This window comes from Numida meleagris, chromosome 5 (genome assembly GCF_002078875.1).
Source record: "Numida meleagris isolate 19003 breed g44 Domestic line chromosome 5, NumMel1.0, whole genome shotgun sequence".
In the NCBI taxonomy this organism is placed as follows: Eukaryota; Metazoa; Chordata; class Aves; order Galliformes; family Numididae; genus Numida; species Numida meleagris.
Genome location: NC_034413.1, coordinates 21,000,698 through 21,021,915, shown reverse-complemented (window position 1 = coordinate 21,021,915; position 21,218 = coordinate 21,000,698). Strand labels below are relative to the sequence as shown.

General features: G+C 40.8%; 1 long non-coding RNA gene across 1 annotated transcript in view; it reads right to left on the bottom strand.

Annotated features, from left to right (window-relative positions):
• The window catches only part of LOC110400514, a 54,093-nt gene extending 44,337 nt beyond the window's left edge, over positions 1–9,756 (bottom strand). Inside the window, exon 1 of the long non-coding RNA XR_002439916.1 lies at positions 9,669–9,756. This is a non-coding gene — a long non-coding RNA (uncharacterized LOC110400514). The remainder of the gene's footprint in view (positions 1–9,668) is intronic.

Sequence of the window (21,218 nt, the reverse complement as noted above, 5' to 3'; positions counted from 1 at the left end):
TCCCATGGCTGCCTGCTGCCTGGGTCTTTGGAAAAGTTGCAGGCTGATTTTGAATCTCCATTTTTTCCTGGATCTTTGTGTAACACAAAAGAGAGGTAGACTCGGAGCAGGCAGTTTCAAGAGTAAATTGTTTCAACTGATGAGAGCTAAGAAGCTCTAGACTCTCCAGTTGTCCTGAAACGTGCTGGGGGACGAGGCAAGATGCTGGCAGAAGAAATTTGATTTACATGAATTTAAGCTAATGTACATTGTCAAAACAATCTTAACTTCTCATGTATGCTGATGAGGCCTCTCAGAAGAATAGAGGCAGAGGAGTCAACCTGAAAATCAGAGTAATGTCGCCTGTCCTCTTCTCATCCAGAAGTTACTACAGCATGTTGCTTCATTCTTTCTTGGCTCCTTTAAACAAAACTTAAAAGCCATCAATGTTCAAATAGACTACTGATTCAAATTGTCATCTGCAATACTTATGCTCAGTCTTGTCCCTGGAAACACAGAAGAAACCAAAAAATTTTAATGGAGATCTGTAAAGATCAGTGGATTCAAGAAGAGGCCACACTGAAACTAGAAACATTGTTTCTAAACTGTTACAGAGCAGCGTATGCTCTTTATGTGCATATAATACTCAGAAAACATCCTTTAGTTCCACTGCATTTTTATGCAATGGCTGAAAATTGTCATATCCTTTACACACAGACGTTAGTACAAGCTCTGCTCATTTTTAGAACCTCAGCCATTCTTGTTATGTGCAGGATTAAGGAGAATGGAATGAAAATAAGGGGGGGATGATACTCCTCTCCTCCATGGTGACTAGAAGACATCCTCCTTCAGATCTGTGCCTTATCAGGAATATCTGAGCCTTCCTAGGGTGCTCTGCTGAAGATAAATGCTCAGAACTTGCAAAGGCTAGGCTAAATGACAGCATCACAACTTACGAGTCAGAATGTATAAACATGTATGCAACTGGTTATTTCATAGCACAGAATCAAAGAACAGTTTGAGTCTTGGGAACTGTGAACAAATCCCTGCATTTCAACTGGCAGAGGATACTTCAGGTCAGCTTATTGGCAACATCAACACAGTCCCAGTGTAGGAAAACTCCACGGCCATTTTGAACAACAGGCAGCAAGTGATCCAAAGGCCAGCAGAGATGTCACATCTGCTTGCTACAGTAGCTGTCAAACCATCTCTTGAACAGCAGTGAAAACATACACACAACTATATATAAGCTAGTGTTTCCCAAAACAGAGCACAAGTAGAAGGATGGAAATGGATAAAGATGATGTGCCAGAGGTACAGCGCACCAGACAAAGCAGGAATAGTTCCAAGCAGCAGAGTCTGCTTGGGAAGGTCAGGAAACAAAAATCTAAAGGAGCACCAGCTTAGCAGGTACTGGCCAGGGGCAGTCAGAAGGCACTTTTGCTATTCAGACACATGGTCCACAGAGCAGGATACCACTTGGTCTTTCTCTCTCTCTCCCCTTCCTCTTTCTCTGTGCATGTTCACTCCTCTTGGGGCAGAAACTCTGTTATTGTATGTTTACATAGCATCTTGTACAAGACAGTCTCATCACCCACTAAATTGGCCCAGCAATTGATGGAGGGAGATGTGTACTAAGTACCTCAGCACACTATTTGATATAATACCTGAGGAAGTGTCAGCGACAAAGATTTGGCAGCAGTAAGAACAAGGCCCAACTTCCCTTCTCTGTAAGCAGTTACAGTCTGGAAAATCTGAGTTACTCTCAGCAGAGCTCTTCTGGCTAAGATGAAAATGTCACTGTGGGAAAGGTTCACCAATGAAGTTACCGACAAATTATGCAATGATGATTACAAGGATGCATTCTTCTGAAGTAGAGCAAAATACAAGACTAGAGGCAAATTTCAGAGATGAAAATTATTTGGCATTACAGATTTCCAGTGTACCAAGAAACTAAAATCTATTAAAAATAATTAAAAAACGGTACATATAGGATTTGTTACTTAAAAAGGATGATTTCTACAGAGCATCACTCATACATGCTGGATAATCTCAGACACACAAAGGAAGTCAGCATCTTCCTCTCCAGATCAGAGGTCACCAGCACCAACTACATCTAGAAGCAGCTGTCAGGTTTATAATTAATCAGAGCTCATGGATCCATTAATTGGACCAGATCAGTGCTCAAGCAATGTGGGTCACAGTGCTTTAACAATACCAGTACAAAGCAATCAGTGTTTCAAATGACCTCATGCCACAGTCATGTCATTGCAGAAAAAAAAGGTCTCCAAAAAGAGGAATCCTTGCACCTTTCTCCATTTCCTTTCATTACAGTTTCCTATCATAACGAAAGATCAAGCTGAGGGCAGATGTGGGAAAAAGTCATTTGCCATGCTGGTAAATGTTAGAGGCAAACGCTGTACTGTCAGGTGCAATTTGATTTTACAAACTGTTTCATTGGTAATTTTAAGCATAGCAATAAGATTTCCCCACTGCACCAAAAATAAACTTGTTCATCCAATTACCAGCAAATTATCCACCATTACCTTTGTTAGTGAACAGTAATGTTTTCCTATCCCATAGAGGGGGAAGGAAGCCAGAAAAATCATATCCCTGCCTTATTTCAGTAATAGGGTAGCTGTTTTTAATTCATGACATTTAATGCACCTGGAGTGACTTCACTGGTTACTGTACTGGAATGGCTTTGAGAATAACAAAGTTTTTGAGACCTCTGATGGCAGCACAAGCTCTGCAAGCCATAATGCTTTTGAAGTCTCACACAGTTTCTTTTCTGACTGTACTGATGCAGATTCCTGGTGTCATCCTGCACAGATACTTTCTCCCCTCATCAGATAGAGCAGGCCTGAGAACACAGCTCCCCTGCAATGCATGCAGGTGCTCTGACTTGCACCATACATTTGAACTGTTCTCAGTAGCTCAAAAAGGAGAAAGGTTAGTTGGAACAAGCTTGTAGCTTTAGTTCTAAGTACTTCACCTTTAAGGACTTTATGAACAGCTAACCTATATCTGTTCCTTGGGGAAAGCAAATATTATTAATTGCAGACTAAGCAGAGAGGTTGAAGCCAACCTTTGCACAAGTCTCCATTAATTCCAGGCACTCCAGTTTTTCATGCCTTTTAAAAGCTGATCTTTAGTAATACATAGGAAGCCACATGGTCCTAAAAAAAATGCAGAGACATCAGCCAGGACATTCTTGATTGCCACCTGCTGGCACTCCACATATCAGAGCAAAGCTTACAAATAAGCACATAATATTAACCAAGTAGCTTCAGGAATTCTTTGCCTGAACACCCAGCATAAATATTTCCTGTGCCATTTTCAAAGTCCCAGATTCTCTTAAGCATGTGCAACAACAAAAAGGATTGAACAACCACAAAAATCACTATTTGATGGCCAATCTCATCATCAGAAACTTGGCTTTAGAAATAAAAAAATGCAAAGATTCCCTACTTTTCTCCTCCCCCCCTCCCCCCCAAACAGTTATCTGTTTAAAAGGTAAAGTCCATCTAGGCTCTACTGCATTTGAAATAATCAGGCTTTAATCTGACTTGGAGCACACTCAGATGCTCCTTGAGAAGGTTTTATATACTGATATTTCCCTTGGATCTTAAAGGAAATCAGAATCCTCCACCCCAGACACAAACCTGACTTGGACATGAGAAACAGGAACAGCCTCCCCCAGCTACCTGACAAACTAGGAGTAATACCAAGGACAGACAGCAAGTCTTCTCTAATCTCTAGACCACACAAAATGTCCCAAAACAGCATCCAAGCCATCTTCCCCACAGAATAACTTCATCAGCAATAGAGTCAGCCCTGTAAGACCTCCAGAAGTTACTGACCAAAATTAGGACATGGTCTTGCAGGACTGACCCTACAGTCAATTTTGAGAATTCAACACTGTCTCTTCCGAGTCCAAACTTGACCGCTCACTATTCTGCATGTTACATCTGCTCAGTCAATTGTTTTCCTTTCATTCCACTGCAACAGTACTGAATGCCAATAAAGCAATACTCAGAGCATTAACAGTGAAATAAGGAACAAAGTAAGATTGTCAAGGTTTGTAGACCATTAAAACCATGTTCTCTGAAGAGTTCTTTTAGGTGACATTGGAGCGATGAATAAGGCAGTGTATCAAAACCAGACCAAGCTCATAGTTCTGATATGGAGCCATGAGAAAATAAAAGACACGTTCAAATCAGAAATCACTGAAAACAAAACTCAAAAGTCAAGTGAGTGCAGATACGCAAAATGAAAAATTATTTTTGTATGTTTTAAGTTCTTAAAGACTGTTCAAGTTCAACAGTAAAAAGAAAAATAAGTTAGTCTCTATATAAAGCCATTCATCAAAAAAATCTTCAATGTGAACCAAAGTCCCAATTCATAGTTCCTCCTAACGCTACTCTACTTTCAGCTTCTGTGCGCAAATTCAGGCACTGATACTCATGTACCTCAATACAAATTAAGTCCTTAAACAGCAGCATATATTACTTTCATAGCTCCACACTCGCTGAAGTTGAAGTAATCGGGATTTGCAAGTTTGAAAGCTATATCCCTATGTTAATTCATTTCAAAATTAAATGCAGGAAAGAACAATGTACTTGGAGGTTCTTGTAACCAAGAACATCAGTTCTCCCAGCACCATTTTTAACCGATACAGCTTTCCATACGTATGCCAGCCTTCTCATATTCAGCATACTTAAGGGCTTCTTTGCATATTTTCATTAGATATGTTATTTGTTTGTGCTTGACAGAAGCCCAAGTAAAACCCAATAGAATTCCCAGCAACAGTTTTATTTTTAAATTTATTTTTAAATCTTCCAAGTAAAATCAAGAATCAGTATTTTAAAAACATTATCCATACCTAAGGATTAGAAATCCTGTCCAGCACGGGACCATTTCCTGAATACTGCATCAAGACAAAAAAAAATGCTAACCACACACCACCTGCAAGTGACCTCATACAACTGAATAAACCAGCATGTCATTCTTCCCCCTACCTCCCTTGCCCACACTAAAATGAGAAGCTCAAAATATTCTTTATTTATTTTTCTCCAGATCTCTGCTTTGTATCTGAAAGATCAATTTTCTACATGAGGGTGAAGAACAAGACAGAACGTGAGTTCTGTGGCAGGCTAATACTTCTTTAAGCTGTGATTAAACTACACTTTTAATGACAGCACCCTCCAATATAAAATGCTTATAAAAGAATAGGCCACAGTGCAAAATTCTAGTAGCTACCCTGCCTATCTGCTGCTTACTGAGGACCTTCACATTGGTTACCACAGAGAACATATCAGTATTTCATCAAGTAACTGGACTGAAAACAAGCTTATCATCAATAGAATTAAGACATCAACATTACATTCAGATCCAGACTTCCCTACATTGATAGAGATTTGATCCAGGTTTTGCAATCAGTTCACTTCTACTTTGGGGAAAAAAAAAAGGAAATAAATCATCACTTATTTTCTCCACTTTTATTATTTTCCTGTCAACGTCTCTGTAACCTCAAAAGCTTCCCTGCACTACATAACTGCACAAGCTATTCTTTCTTGCCCATCTTTCCCCAGCAAATCAGATAAAGCGATACACTTCAAAGCTCAAATATATCTTTGGTGCTGAATATTAGCCAATTAATTTCAAAGACAGAAGGTTGCAGCTTATGTTTATACATATTCTATACTAAAAAAATAACTACAGTTGATGAGGGGCAAAAAGGTTCCAATTAAGATCTCATAGCAGGATTAAGGAATAGACTTAAATGCTACAATTCTCCCATGCCACACTTGTATTTGTTGTTGTTTTAAGTCACAGAATGGCTTGGGTTCAAAGGGACCTTTACGGACCATGCAGTTTCATCACCACTTTTCCAGACACTGGGAACTTCCCTTGACTGTGAACAAGTACAGTTAAACAACAACACAAGGTTAACCTCTGCACTCAGCCATACACACTCCAGTTAAAATCAAGAGTTTGTCAAGAAGGGAGAAATTCACCTTCTCATTCAAATTACTCTGAAAATACAAGCATGGGAACTTCCCATGAGCCACAGAATATAGTATTTATATAAACTGCCTAAACAGCAACTTCTTTGAAGTTTCTGGTAAAGAAAGCAAGCATGAAGGCAAACAGCCGGGGATTCAAAGCTGGGGCTCGCTTTTACCCGATTAACTTCTCAATTAAAGAGCTTGAGAGACAATAGAATATAACCACTTTAATTAGGCATTATGCAAGCAGCTGAATGACACTACAGTGCATAATTAACAATAGATTCCCCACCTGCCTCCTTATTTCATATTCAGACAGGGGGTCCTCACTTTACAAAGACAGTCTTGCTGATGGCAAAAGACGGGACCAAACAGAGCATAAGGAACATGCTCCCAGATGACAGTGGGGAAATGAACAGTGAAGAAATTAAAATGTCTAAATTTCTCTCAGCTGCTAAAGGATATATGTCACTTCAGACTGAAGGCATGCAGTTTCCACCAGTAGAAGCATTCTAAGGCAAGAAGCAGAAGTGAAGTGAAGGGTATTAGGTTCAGTGTGGTCACAGTACGATCAGAAGTCAGAAGCAAGCATGGCCCAGCTTAACACCGGCTGTTTCAGAATAATGCTTCATGAAAACCAAGCAGTGAGATACAGCTCCACATGTGCTAGCACCAGTGCTATTCCACTACCACCCAACTGCCTCAGGATAGGAGCCTCCTTCACCAATACTTTCCTTTGTTTAAGTTACCACTAAGTTATGCCAGAAGCACAGTTCCTGTCTGGCATCTAATTTTAAAAAAACACCCACACCATAATGCAGATGCAGACAACTGAAAAAGTATTGTACACAATGGCACTTTAATGTGTACCCACCATCTCCACCGATTTAACACAGGCCATCCTCTTACACGATCACAGTACAGGCAAAGTCCAAGCTGTGCTGCTAGAGGGATGAGAGATGGGACAAGGCAACCAGGCTCTAGAAAGCAATTCTGAGGGGTGTGCGTGTCCATTACCCTGATATTGTATGCTCCACCTGGCATCCAGGCAGCTCTAAAAACATCAAACCCCTAGATGTGTTGATTAGCAATTACAATATGCTCTGTAAGCTGAGAAACAGAAAGAATGACAAGATTCTCAGGTCTTCCTACTGTACTGCACAGAATGACCTTCAGGAAAAGCCAAGAAAGCTTTCAGTAAGCCAAAGTCCCTAAGCAACAAAAGGTTAGAGAGGAAACACTGACATTATTCAGATTTTTCTGAGTACAGGAAACTGTGATTTAGAATCACACCAGAGTCCTCTGACAGCTTAAAAAATGATGTTAGGTCTCCTAGTGCCTCTCAACTGTGAGGTAAAGTCAGGCAAGCAACTGAATCCTGCTAAGCTCCAAATGATACAGCTACTAGCACAGTCAGAACAACAACATCAGAACCAATAATGCAGAAGCAGGAAACCACTCGTCTCATATTAAATGAAGCAGGAAGGACTGCACACGCACACCTATGTCGCACATAGAAGTGGGATGTGGCTTCCTCTTTTAGTAATTGTAATTTTTCTAGAGAGAAGGGAGAAGAATTTACTGGAAAGAGGACTCTCATGCAATAAGATACTAGTCTGGAGAAGCAGAGGAGCCTCTAGCAGGCTGGATTCTTAATCTAAACTATTTCACGTTGGCAGCTGACAGTCCTTTCAACGAAGAAGCACCTGAGTACTTAATAACAGAGAATTAATAATCTGACAATAGGCAAGGTACTTGTTCAGGCATTAGTAAGGAAACAGAGCGACACCTTACATGAAAAGCTACTTGAATGCCATTTAAACTTGTCAAATTGCAGAAAATAGAGCTGCAAATTGATAAAATCAAGGTTATTCATTATGTGAACTAATGTCTAATTTTGTTAAATTGCATCCATTTTACACAAGTTAAAACAAGAGAGAGTTTCTTCTAAAGTATTAACATGCGGGAGCAATCCTGGACAGGCCAGTACTGACAAGAACTGGAGTAATGTGCTCAGAGATCCTACAGCTCAAAGACACCAAAGCAATCACCCTGTCTGACCTCCTATAAAACACAGATCTTACCAGCCCCTAAATGAATTCTCTGCTTCAACCAGAGCACACTGTCAAGAGAGTGAGATTGCTAATGATAACAAATCCACAACTACCCTTTTTAAAACACTCCAGTGGTTAATTACCCTCATTCTTTTCAAATAGGGCTTTTTCTTCTAGCCCAAATTTGTGTAGCTTCAGCTTGCAGCAAGCAGCAATCACTTGTCAGCTAAATGGAAGAATGCTTCTGGTCCTAATACAGGTACTTACAGACTGGTCAAGTCACCTCTAAACCTCAATTCAATAAAGTAAGCAGATTGTGCTCTAAAAGCATGTCACTGAAGGACATGTTTTTCAGACCTTTTAATCATTCTGACAGATTGCCTCTGATACTTCTCCAATTTGTCAGTATCCTTCTAGCACTGTTGAAACAAGACTGAGGCATAGTATCACAAAAGCAATTGCACCAGTGACTAAAGCATTACCTCCTGACTCTCAATGTAAAAATGAGGAATTGTTAAATGAAAGACCTCACTAATCCTTCTGGTAACCTGAGAAATGATTATTAAGCAGGTGCTTCAAGTACCTCTCAGTGCTCTCCCTTTCCCCAGAGCGTCTTCCACTCTGTAAGAGTGACCTCTTCAGTTATTAGATACCATATTTAACATTTGGGCCCATTAGAAGCTCCACACTTGCTTATTACATTCTACTAAATGGTACTTCTGGCTTGGAAAGCCAGTAGTGCAAAATGCCATTCCCCCCAGTTTACACAAGACTAGGGGATAACATACCTGCAGGCTTTAATCACCAGCAATCTGTTATTTTCCTTCATATTCAACTATTAAAAAAAAAAAAATCAGACAACAGAGCTAGGAACCCTTTGCTGCAGGACCTTACTGAAAACACACCCACTCAGCAATGATTCCTTGTTTACCAGTTTAACATCACATTTAGAAACATGTCACAACCAGCCAGTTAGCAATGTCATTAGTGTATGCCATGCTAATTCTGTATCTTTTAATTTTTTTTCTTCTCAAAATGCCCTGTGGTAGCAAGTCAACTGTTTTAAAGATATCTGAAGTATTCTCTGTAATCAATTAAGTTTATCATAAAAGAGATATCAAGTTAGTGTGACAAGATCTATTTTCCATAAACTCATCTTGAGTGACACTAATTATATCATTCTCTTTAACTGTTTGCTATTCAAATAACTTTATCAGCAATTTCATTATTTTGCTCAGGATCAATGTCAAGTTGACAGGGCTATAATTACTGGGTTTGCCTTATTTACCCTTTTTATACACTGACACAATTTAGTTTCTTCCAGGTTTCTGGAACATCCTCCATAGATCCAGGAACAAGCATTAGTGACCCCAAGAGACAGACACACCAGTACTGAACAAGCCACTCATGCAAACATGGGACAAAATGTCTCCAGCATCATTTTACCTAACACAACCTAAGGCAAGACATGTCTCAATCGTCTCACCAAAGCACAACTATATGAGGACCAAATCCTAAAAAGCAATAAGAGAAAAGTCAAAAACGCTAGCTAGCAGGCCCCTCAATCTAGCACACCTCTAAGGACTTAAATCACCCAGTGAAGAAAGCTAGAGTTGCAAGATACCTGAGAAAAGCCTTCCACAGTTGTCTGCAGACCTGTCCATCCCACAGAAACAAGGAGAAGACCACAGAACACTACCACAGTTCAAGTAGCTTGGTCCCAGACTGAAAACTAAAGTAACCACAAGAGTCTACCACAACTGAACACATTTGTGAGGGTGGTAACAATGACTTATTACCATGATCAGAGACACCTGTGCATTCAGGCCTCCCAGGCAGACTCTAATTGAAATCAATGCTGAACTCTCAAAGTAAGGAGATAGGGAAGTGTAGAAATGTCAGCAATCATCTAACTCTTAATGAAAAAAAAAGAATAGACAAGTGGAAATTGGGCTAAGAAGAGGCCAGAGGGCCAAGATGGAAGTGATAAGCTGACATAAGAGACTGGGACATGTCAAAGAATAACAGAGGCATTGCAGAAGGACAATAAGGCACCAGGAGGGAAAGAAGCAGTTAACATGGAGAAGATGGTGGAGGAGGAGGAAATTAAATTGATAGTACCATTGCAAAGCCAGGTGTAGTTGCATGAAATCACATTTCTACAATCCCCTCTCAGCCTGCTCCAATCAGCTTTCACAGCCTTTGCTAAGTGCTATCAATCTCCATACCACTGCACAGAGGAGAACAAATGTTGTAGGCAATGAGAAAATGAAGTAAGAAACCTTCAGGATTGAACCCAGGGTCTGCTTACTGCTCACTACGGTCATGAAACTAGCTGCTCTGCTCCCCAGGGCTACAATACAATACAATACAAACTGTGTTGACTTTAGGCAGAGTCAAGACATTTGGATGTGACAATTCTTCCAAAATGGTAGATGACAGAGGTCTCATCTGAGGTGCTGCAGGCCAAGCTTGTTATTTGCCTGCTGACACACTAACAGTGTTGTGTTGTTCTGAAGAAGGGAGGTCACAAAAGGCAAAATCTCAAGAGGCTTAGTAATTTCAAGAAACCACTCTCACGAGCTACCCTGGGCCTTAAGGGGATAGAAAGTACTTGGGAGCTGGTGACTGAGTGTTCCCCATCTTACCCCACCACATTACCCAAATTAATTTCAGCAGGAAAGGGAGAAAGTGAGGAATGTGATTTCCAACTCAAAAAATGAGCAGTGAGGCAGTATTGTAAAGAAAAGAGATATCTTTTCAAAGCACATGTTTAACTGTACTTAATGCCAGTAACCTGACAGCACAAGGACTTCAACTGCAAGAGTGATCATACTGGCCTGAGAATACTAGTTGTGCCTCACACTGATGGTAACAGACCCAGGCAACAACAACAAAAAAAGACGTGTCATCAATTTACTGGGTTTAGTAAAACTTTATTTCACTATATTCAAAGCATATTTGCCTGTATGTAAAACAATATCGATCCCATTGCAAAGCTGGCCAAATTGGCTGGCAACTTGGAAGAGATGGCACAGCTGAGAGCAAGCAAGCTAAAATGCTGGGACTAAATCAAACTGACAGTGTCCCTTTAAGGGAACAAGCATAACCAAATGGGTCTATTTTTAAGCCTCTTTTGCAGAAGGCTGCTGCCATTCTAGCGCTGTTACCAGCAGCCAAGACAGCATCTGTGGCCACAATTTCAGGGAGACGGTATAGCAGGAGGGTGTTCCTCTATCTCCCTAGCCAGCCTCGTCTCAGAAAAAAAGAGCAGTGAAAAGATTTTAATGAATTTTGTTCTCAAAAAAACTCAAAGCAAAGCAATCAGCATATGGTGCCTTCATCAAAAGGAAAAACAATAGCCATGTCTGTACACGCTCAGTGCTCTGATCTTATAGGCTGTGCTGCTGTCGTTAGACAGACCACTTGTGGCTCTAGAATATGAAAGAGGAAGAGATGTGGCAACTTACCAGCATCTGTAAGAAATAGAATGAAATCTATAACCGGAGCCCCACTGTGGAGCTGACCTCCACCACTAGGAACGACTGGTCTCCAGAGAACCTTTTTACCTCTTCTACACCCCCAAAAATGCATTATTTTTCCTAAGAATGTTAACGCATAAGAAAAAGAAAATCCTGTAGAGAAATGATCCCAGTCCTAGCAGAAGGAATTAAAAGACATCAAGATTTTCTTAGAATTTCCTTAGGACTTCTGCAAACATTCCTATACAATATTAGGAAGCACAAATCCAAAGAGATCTAGAGAACATAGGCAAGAGATCCTTTTTAAAAGAATTAAACCCATATTAGATTTGGAAGGGTGAGGCTGGGAAGCTGCAGATTCTATAAGGAGGAAGTATTTTCCATCTCTCACTTCTACTAATTCCCTCAAGCAACAACACTATGGTGAAGGGTCAATTGACCTAGCCAATTAATTCAGAAGTAAAATCCAAGACAAGCTCGTAGCAACAGAGAAGCTATAGTTTTGAACTATTAAGTTCACATCCATGCAGCTCTTTGAACAGCCCTTGCTCGTTTGCAGCATATTGTCACAAAACAAGGAAGCAGCTGCTAATTAATAACAATATTTCTGACCACTGTGTGGCTGCACTCAATATTTGCAAGATTTTAGGTTTTCACACTTGGGAATAGAGCGTTAACTTCCGTCAAGCCAACTCTGCAATTCTTATGCTTTCTTTCACATTGGAGAACACAATTTAACAAGAGACAATCTCCTCAGCATCTTCCCCTTCTCCCATTAACACACCTCTAACATCCACATAGCACCTAGAGCAATTGCTTACACAGAGAAGCACCAGCAGGGAAGCATTTAAACTGTTTCAGCTGTCTTTCATGCAGTTTTTAACACCATCTGATCAACAAACACTCTATAGACTACGGCAATCCACAAGCTGTAACTTCATTACCTGCTGCAAAACTGGACATTTATAGGAGTTGCAACAGTGTTGTACAGACTTCTTAAAGCATCCTTTTCTAACCTTAAAAAGCATAATTTTCAGTGCAGAAAATGCTCTCTTGTTCATTAGCGTCAAAATGTCACTAATGGTGCCACTAGACACCAAGCAGCATCCTTTTGAGAATCTGGCATAATTCTCACTCTCCTAGCTTTCAGATGAGTAGAGCATTCAGCTGAATAGCTTTTTCAACAAATGACATGTCACAGCCTTGACACAAAAATTCTTGCACCTTGTCAATCATTCACTCACCATCAAGTTCAAAAGCTCATCTTCACAGAGATGGATTTGATCTGCTCTGCCGTTAAGAATATTAAATATGGACTCTCAGAGGAGAAGATGACTACAAGTAAAAGTACAAAGCAAGCATGGCAAATCAGACTAAGTACAACACCATTTGTAGAGTAAATAGGCAATGGAACTTCCGTAGCATGTGGAAATTCAGGTATCAGCTATACAGAACAAAAGCAGAGCGTTAGACAATAAGGATGGAAATGCAAACTGGTATGGATGGTCTCCAATTTTAAACTGGTGACCTAAACAGCCCAGCCCAAAGGTTAGATACTGTTTTATCCATCAAGATTGTTATATTGCAACTATCACTATAATGTAACACAGCCAGTCAGGTCCTTTATTGCCAGAGAGAAATCCATGTGTCATTTCCAACACCCCAGTTATTTCTTTGATAGATGTGTAAAACAAAGCACTATTGTGCACAGGAAGGTGCCTCTACTAGACAAGGCATCATTCATCACTCTCTTCAAACCAATTCAACCTGATCTGAAACTATGGTAAAAATTAAACATAGTCACTTTAGAATTATTCAAACAAGAAAATAACTTTTGTACTTAACCTCTCCAGAACAATGTTACAAAAATAAATATCTTCAAAGATCCCTGTAAGGAGATAAAGTCTTTTTGGCCCTCCTCTCTGATTACCTGAGGGTTTTTTCTCTGGAATGGTTATGTATTTCACAGTTACATTTTTAATGAAGAATTACATTTAGTTGAAAAGCCCATTTTCTAATGCAGCACTGCTTTGATGTGACATTTTTAGCCAGCCTGTTTCCAGGCTTTTACCAGTGCTCCCAAATCACCCAGAGAAGCCACTTTAACCATCTGTGCATGCTGTCTTCCACAGAGACCCTGCTAGGCCAGTTCACATAGCTTAGACATAATCAAGTTGTTGCCATGTACATTTCACTTTACAGTTGAATATTTATATATATTATTCCTCTCATTTAACATTCTGGTTACTTCCTTTTATCTTGATGCCAACCATCCTCAACAGTGAAAGATTACATGAACTGGTCAGTCAGCATAGATCATCTAAGCCGATACATGACAGTTGTGAGGTTATTGATTTTTGTAGGTTTTAATATCCCAATGAACAGTGTTCCCAATGAACAGAATCCCAATCTAATTAAGTCAATTTAATTTAATGCCACTCTTTCCTTACTTTGAGCTCTTAATTGCCACATGCTAAGTTAGCTGGTTTTCTGTCTCTTGTTTTTTTTTTTTAGCCTTCTTTCATGGATCAGGTAACTCTATACTGTATTTGCAGTAAAAGACTTCTGGGAATTAACTCAAGAGCAGCAATCTGCAATAAAGCTTCTCAGTTAAAGAAGGCTCCACTTAATCGCTCCTTGAATAGAGGCCTTGCAGCTTCAGTGAGAACAGCTCCAGTGCAAGACATTCCCAAGACTCAATCCTAGTGGATAACTGGCATGCCAGGACACAAAGTGACACATTCGGAAGTTGTCCCTATGTTCAGTGACTGCAGTTACAGACAAAGTAGCCTCCTCTTCTGCCTGTCTCTGTCTTTTGTAGTTTTGATTCTTTTTTAAGATACTCTTTGAAGCCTAGAGGCACTACACAATCTCCTGTCACTGTGGTGTGTGCGTAGACAGCTTCTTCCCGCCTTTACAACTGTGCCAGTGCAACCATACAACCATACCTCTGGTTCTATGCCACTTTATCCAAGGAGGTCTCTTAGAAATGAACACTGGCAAGGGCAGGGAATGACCATAACAGCAAGGTCTGAAGCTCTCAAAGCAATGTATTTTTCTCCTGGTTCTAAATGATTTGATTATATTTCAGATTCTCATCAAATTATCTCAAATGGCAGGAACTGGCCCACCATTTACTTTCATAGCATTGCCATTACTGCAAAGTAGCAGCTCTTTTAATGCCAGGGTTAGTGGCTCCAGACAGAAAAAAAGAGATTATGGTAGGGTGCCCATTTACCCACTGCTACCTCATTTCATCAGCCATTTATCAACACATTCTTCATTTGGAAGAAATAAAATCAATGGTAAGCAGAGCTCTTTCAGTGCATTTAACTTCCCTGGCGTGATACAGGTGGTAACACAGCTGAGATCAAATACTTCCATCTTTCCTCCAGAGCCAGCTTGGCTGCAGACTAGCTGCTCTGCAATTAGAGACTGCAATATTTCTGGCAAGGATTGAGCATCCTTTCTGCACCTGGGATTTGAGTGACTGTTGCTTTCTACCTAAAGAACATTCACTTTCTTCTTACTAGCTCATCCAAATTTTACACATTCAAGAAAACAAAGGCCTCGCTCAAATTATGTGTGAGCAAGTCTTAAACGTACAGAAAGCTTTAAGCAAATACTGAGATATTAGAACACTTTTGCTGTGCAACACTTTTTACACCCTACAATAAGTACTTCTCTGTTAGCATCCTACAAGAGAAGGGATTTAACTACGTTGTGGACAAAGCCTGACTAAGCTTCAGGAGACTACATAACTTGTTAAGTCATTTCTGCTCCAGGATTATTTTACTCCAAGCTGGAATAACAAAAGTTGCCCAACAACAATTGCTTTGCACAGGGTTTTTTACCAAGTTTAATTACCTGGGAAATAGATAGATGACGGCAATAGAATGGAGGTAACATCCAGCACTCCAGTGCTTTACAGGGAGAAAGAGCTACTGTAGTGGCTTGTTCTACTTCCAGAAATCTTTATCCCTCTCTGGGTTTTCTATTTAATTTGTAATATAGATACAATTATGCTGCCTAGAAGGACTAGAGATCCTGGAATCTGAAGTGTCAGTAATGACTCATGTTCATGTGGCACAAAAAATGAGATCTGTCAGGGCTTGCACGACTCTCTGAATTGCTGGTACAGAATCAAAGCATGAAGAGAAGTCACAGCAACACAATCCTTTTCTTTCTACCAAGATAGAGTATTTCAGAATGTAAAGCAAGGAATAAGGAACCTGCTCCTCTGCTCTTGCAAGACCCCACATAGAACACTGCATTCAGCTCTGAGGCCCCCAAAATAAGAAGGATGTGGACCTGTTGGAGCAAGCCCAGAGGAGGACCACAAGAATGATCAGGAGCACATTTCCTGTGAAGAGGGGCTGAGAGTTTTATAGCTGATCAATCCTGAAAATAGAAGGCTCCAGGGGAACCTTTTAATACCTAAAGGGGCCCACAAGAAATCTGGAGATAAGCTCTTTATCAGAGAGTATAGTGACAGGACAAGGGGTAGTGGCTTTAAACTAAAAGAGGGTAGATTTAGATTAGACATCAGGAAGAAATTCTTTACTCAGAGGGTGGTGAGGCACTCAAATAGGCTGCTTGGAGAAGTTGTGGATGTCCCATCCCTGCAGGTGTTCAAGGCCAGGCTGGATGGGGCTCTGGACAAGCTGATCTGGAGGGAGGTGTCCTTGCCATGGGCATGGGCTGGAAATGGATAGTCTTTAAGGTTCCTTCCAACTTAAACCATTCTATGATCATATAACTAAGCTTTGCCATGTATTTCCCATATGATCTTTAAGGACACCTACTACTCGTAATATTTAATATTGCTGTAGAAAACTTCTCAACACCTGGCACCTCTCTATGTCCTGTTAGATCTACTGCAGGGTTTACAGGATGATGGTGTGTCACTCTTAGATTGCTTGAGCTTCTGTAACATTTCTGTCAAAGTGCTAATGTTTGCTACAGTTAGTCAGTCCTTGCAATGTGATAACCCTTCAAATGTAAAGCTTCAAAATAACTAGGATGCCTGGTTGTAAAATTTAAAGCCAAATTACTTGTAGCCTCACCCCTCATACAGAGATCAGCAACATTTGGCTGACGTGTGATTTAATCATATAAATATACAGTATCTAAAACACTATACACTGGAGATTTTTTTCATATTCAGGCTAGCTTCTCATTCAGTAATGTACACATTTGTACTTTACAAATTTCTAGTATGCATGTAACTCGATAAATCAGCATGTATAAATCAGCCACGGACTCTGTGTTGCATCCATCTTTCCACTCCCTCCCCTGAAATGCTTTGTCAGCACAGGCTTGAGATATTGGTTCTGCAGGTGCATGTAGATCAATATTAAACACACCATAGTGTAGTCTGCAGTGACTAATGTTAGCTCTGCTTCACCAGTCATTTGGAAAGTGCAGTTAGCTACGTAAGACTTCCAAAGCACTGAACACTGACCAAAGTCTGCTTTCAACCAAGTCAGCAGTATAACTCTTGTTGAAATCCAGCATACAGGTCCTCCATTAAACACAGGCTATAGATCACAGTGTTTCTTAAACTGTATTAAGTAGTACAAAATTAAAAGAGGTGTCAGATGAGTCAGAACAAGCTGCTGGAATAAGCTAACAACTCTTTCACTTGCTAAAACCCACAAACCTGTCCTCAGAAAAGGCACATCTTGCCATACACATGCTATGCAAAACACAACCCTCAGCTTTTCTAATCTTTCTCGTGTTAAAAAAAAAGAAAAAAGCGAAGCAAGGACTCTCACTTCAGCCAGCAATGTGCCCTCGCAGCCCAGAAAGCCAACCATATACTGGGCTGCATCAAAAGAAGCATGGCCAGCAGGGTAAGGGAGGTGATCCTGACTCTCTGCTCTGCGCTTGTGAGGTCTCACCTGGAGCACTGCATCCAGATGCTGAGTCCTCAGCACAGGAGAGACATGGAGCTGATGGAGCATGTCCAGAGGAGGGCCACAAAAATGATCCAAGGGATGGAACAACTTCCCTATGAGGACAAACAAACCATGTACAAGAACTATTTCTTTCACCACTGAAATGCAGCCACATCTGCAACAAAGCATGGAAGATATTTAACAGAAAAAAAAATTAACTTTGATGGAAACTATGAAGATAGAAAACAGTCTATAATAAACATAGCTGGAAAATAGCCAGGTATGGAAGACAACATCAGCTGCATGCAGTGATGAGGAGTAACACCACTTGTTAATAGCCACATCTGTCTTAGCGAGGCCAGCGGACAACAGGAAGGTTCCAGACTAGGAGCCTCCACAACAGAAGGCAACCGGAGACAAGGCTTTTATATGCAATTGCTATCAGATTGGATACTTCTTCTGTACCAACAGCACCTTCTTACTGTCTCCACCAATAAGAAATATGCAGACTATTACACTACATACTGCCTTCACATTTCAGGTGCTTTAGGAACAAGACAGTCTATTGTCATGGTTTTATGATTTTTGGTTATTGGCATTCCACACCATAGCATCATATAGCGTACTGGGAGTTAAAGAGTTAATGCTCCAATTGGATCGTGGATAGTTCCGGGTACCTGGTTCTCAGAAGAGGAGAACTACTACATTCCCCAGGGGACTTTGTGACCCTGTTACTGTTTTCCGGTCAGAGGGAAAGATAAAAACTCGCAGATCATGAGACCTGTTCTCTTTCCGTCCGTCTCTCGTCCCGGCAGCATCTCACTCCCCAGCCGTCTCACCATCGGTATTAGAGTAAGGCCTACCTTAACTTTGGACACTCTCTCTCACTGTATTGGATTTATCAGCTTAAATTGTAATTATATTGCATTATATTGTGTTATTTTGCATTCCGATATCTTATTTAGTAAATTAGTTTGTTTCTCCTCAGATTGTTGCCGCTGTTTTGTTCTCAGGCCCATCTCCTTACCCTTTTTTCCCTTTTCCCTTTCCCAGGGCGTGGGTCCGTGGGTCCCCCACCCCATTCGTCACGGAACTGGGACAAACCAGCCCGTAAACCGTTGACATCCATGGAAAATGCTTCTGTGTTGTTTCCTTGTGCTCATTTGTATACCCTCAAGCCGCACTGCTCTCACCAAATGCCAAAGAAACCAGGCTTTCATCCTCCAGAGCTGAACTTGTCCCCAGAGGGAAACACATCAGAGCTGTCAGACCCACCATTTGCTGAAAAATCACCCTGTCCTCTCACCCACTCACCCCTCAACAGATGAGCAACTTCACCACATGCGTGTCAGCCTACAAGACGAAATGGAAAAGCCTGCAGCCAAAGCAGCAGCTGCCAAAGCTGATTTAGCCATTGGTAAAAAAAAAGGAAGTGAGTGAAGGAGTGGGAGAAGACTGAAACACTTTAGACCAGGTGTATTATGGGGTTTTACCCTCTTTCATTCCTTATGTTTTAATAAAAGGTATTTTAAAAATATAAGTTTTGTTATTTATACATAGTAAATATATTATATATTTTATATGCAGCGCAAGCAAGCCAAAAGATTGGACAACCATGCTTTAGTCTCTGTTTTTATTTGTATTACAGAAGGCTTTGATCAGCACTGCTACAGATACAGCACCTATACAGTCAAGGGATCTGACTCAGGGTACTTAAGACACAATGCAGGAGTCAGGAAGGTGAATGAGTACTTCTAATTTCAGTGAATTCAGTGACCACATGACACAACTAAGCTCACAAAAGGTAAACTAGGATTTCTATCTCCTTTTCCATGACATTAATCAGCATCAGACCAGGGAATAAGGCACCAGCAGCACAAAAGGAGCCCTCTGAGAGGGAAATAGAAAGGATAAGCCTCAACACTGCAGTTGTCAAAATGGTAGTTCAGACTTTCACATTTCCCGTGGTAGCAGTTTGACTACCAAGGGAGCACATTTTTATTTGTTTCAACTTTTTAACTACCCTTGATATTAACATTCCTTGCCTCAGAGACTGTTGTCCTTCTTCTGAACTTCACTTTCCTACGCAAGCAGTGGAAAGCTATACAGAAGACCTCAGGTCCCAAGTTGCATTGTTTTTGTTTTGCTTTTCTCCTGACTGTTTAATTTCCACTCCCAGATGATTCAAAGTAAAGGAGAACTGTGGGGAGCTATAAACCTCTTGGCTGCTCCACTGGCACCAACTATGTATTCCTATATTCCAAGATGCTGCTAAAGTCACACAACTTCACAGACCTCTCTGCTTTAAAGGATGCATTTACCCCGCCCTCTGAGCACATGCGTGTTTGTATTACTGTGGTGAGTAATGGCTCCAGCCAGAAAAGGATTCCACAATGCCAAATGCAGCACACATGCACAATAAGAAACAGCTCTTGCCCCAAAAAGCGGACTTAATTTAAAACAAGAAGTAATGAGAGGGGTGAAACAAATACAGAGGATAGGATAAGAAGACAAAAAACCTATTACATGAACAGGTGCTTTCACTGACTGTGTCTGCTTGCCTCCTGTTTTTTGCAGAGCTTAGCTGCCTACAACCAATGCATCATAAAGACCGAGACCATGAATCAGGGTTTGAAGGGCTTTTTTGGTCCAGAAGAGGGCAGGAACATAGCATAAAGCTATCCTAATCCAGGGAAGTTCAGCTGTTCCAATGCATTTTCAAGCAAGCTATTACAAGTGATAGAGTGACTCTCTAGAGGAGTGTTAGGGGAGGCAGAGATTTAAATGCTCTTCTGAATTTTACAACAGGTGAAGGTACTTATCTACCCTGACCTGGCCCTGCTTTTTATGACTGGCTTGTTCCATTCTCTGATGTCTAAAAAGGATGAGAAAGAGAGAATGAATGAGGGAGTGCCCCTCTTCCTATTCCTGCCTGCAGCAAAGGCAACGTTTAATTTATTGCATGCCCACTACACACACCCTTCTGCAGCTTGTATTACTCAGAACCCACACCAGAAGGGCACGACATTTCCCCCAGACTGCAATATGCCCATTCATTTTCCAATAGCAGCGCCACCGCTTAGGATGACTACTACATACCAGGAAATTGCTGGGGGGGAAAAAAAAGCATGCCAAGAGAAAGGGAGACACGTGCCAAGAACCGGGCAGTGATCTGAAAGGATAACTTGAGATGAATAGACTCATATGTACTTAACCTGTATGCCAACATGCAATATAGCACAGCTCTGCTGTTCATCCCATCTGATTGTAGAAGGGTGGGAGCTGGAAGCTTTCTGCTGCCAAAATGTCAGCCACGAGCCAAAAGGTACATTTGGTTGCTTGTCAGTGCAGCAGATGTGCAATGGGCATCCTTCTCCTTCTCTGACCTCCTCAAGGACAGCAAAATCAGCTCCAGAGAAGGCAATAACAGAGATCAGCAGAGGTGGGGGGGTTATAGTTTTTGTTTGTTTGTTTTTAAAGAATTCTGCTTTTTGGCACTATTTTCACATCATGTTTTTCTACCAGAAATTTGTCAAAAAAAATATCACCCCTTTAATATTTATCTTACCCGTGTAAGAAAATCCAGGGAACTGAGGATATTCATATCAAACGCGGACAGTTATCGATAGCAGTGGGTAGGACTTGTACTGAAAGCATTCAGAGGAGTGCTGACCAGCATATGGAAACACTGAACACATCAAAATGAGACATCACAGTACTGTGAGCCCAGATTAAATTTCTCAAATCGCTCTTACAAATACCCTACTTGCTCACTGCCTTTTGAAGCACTAA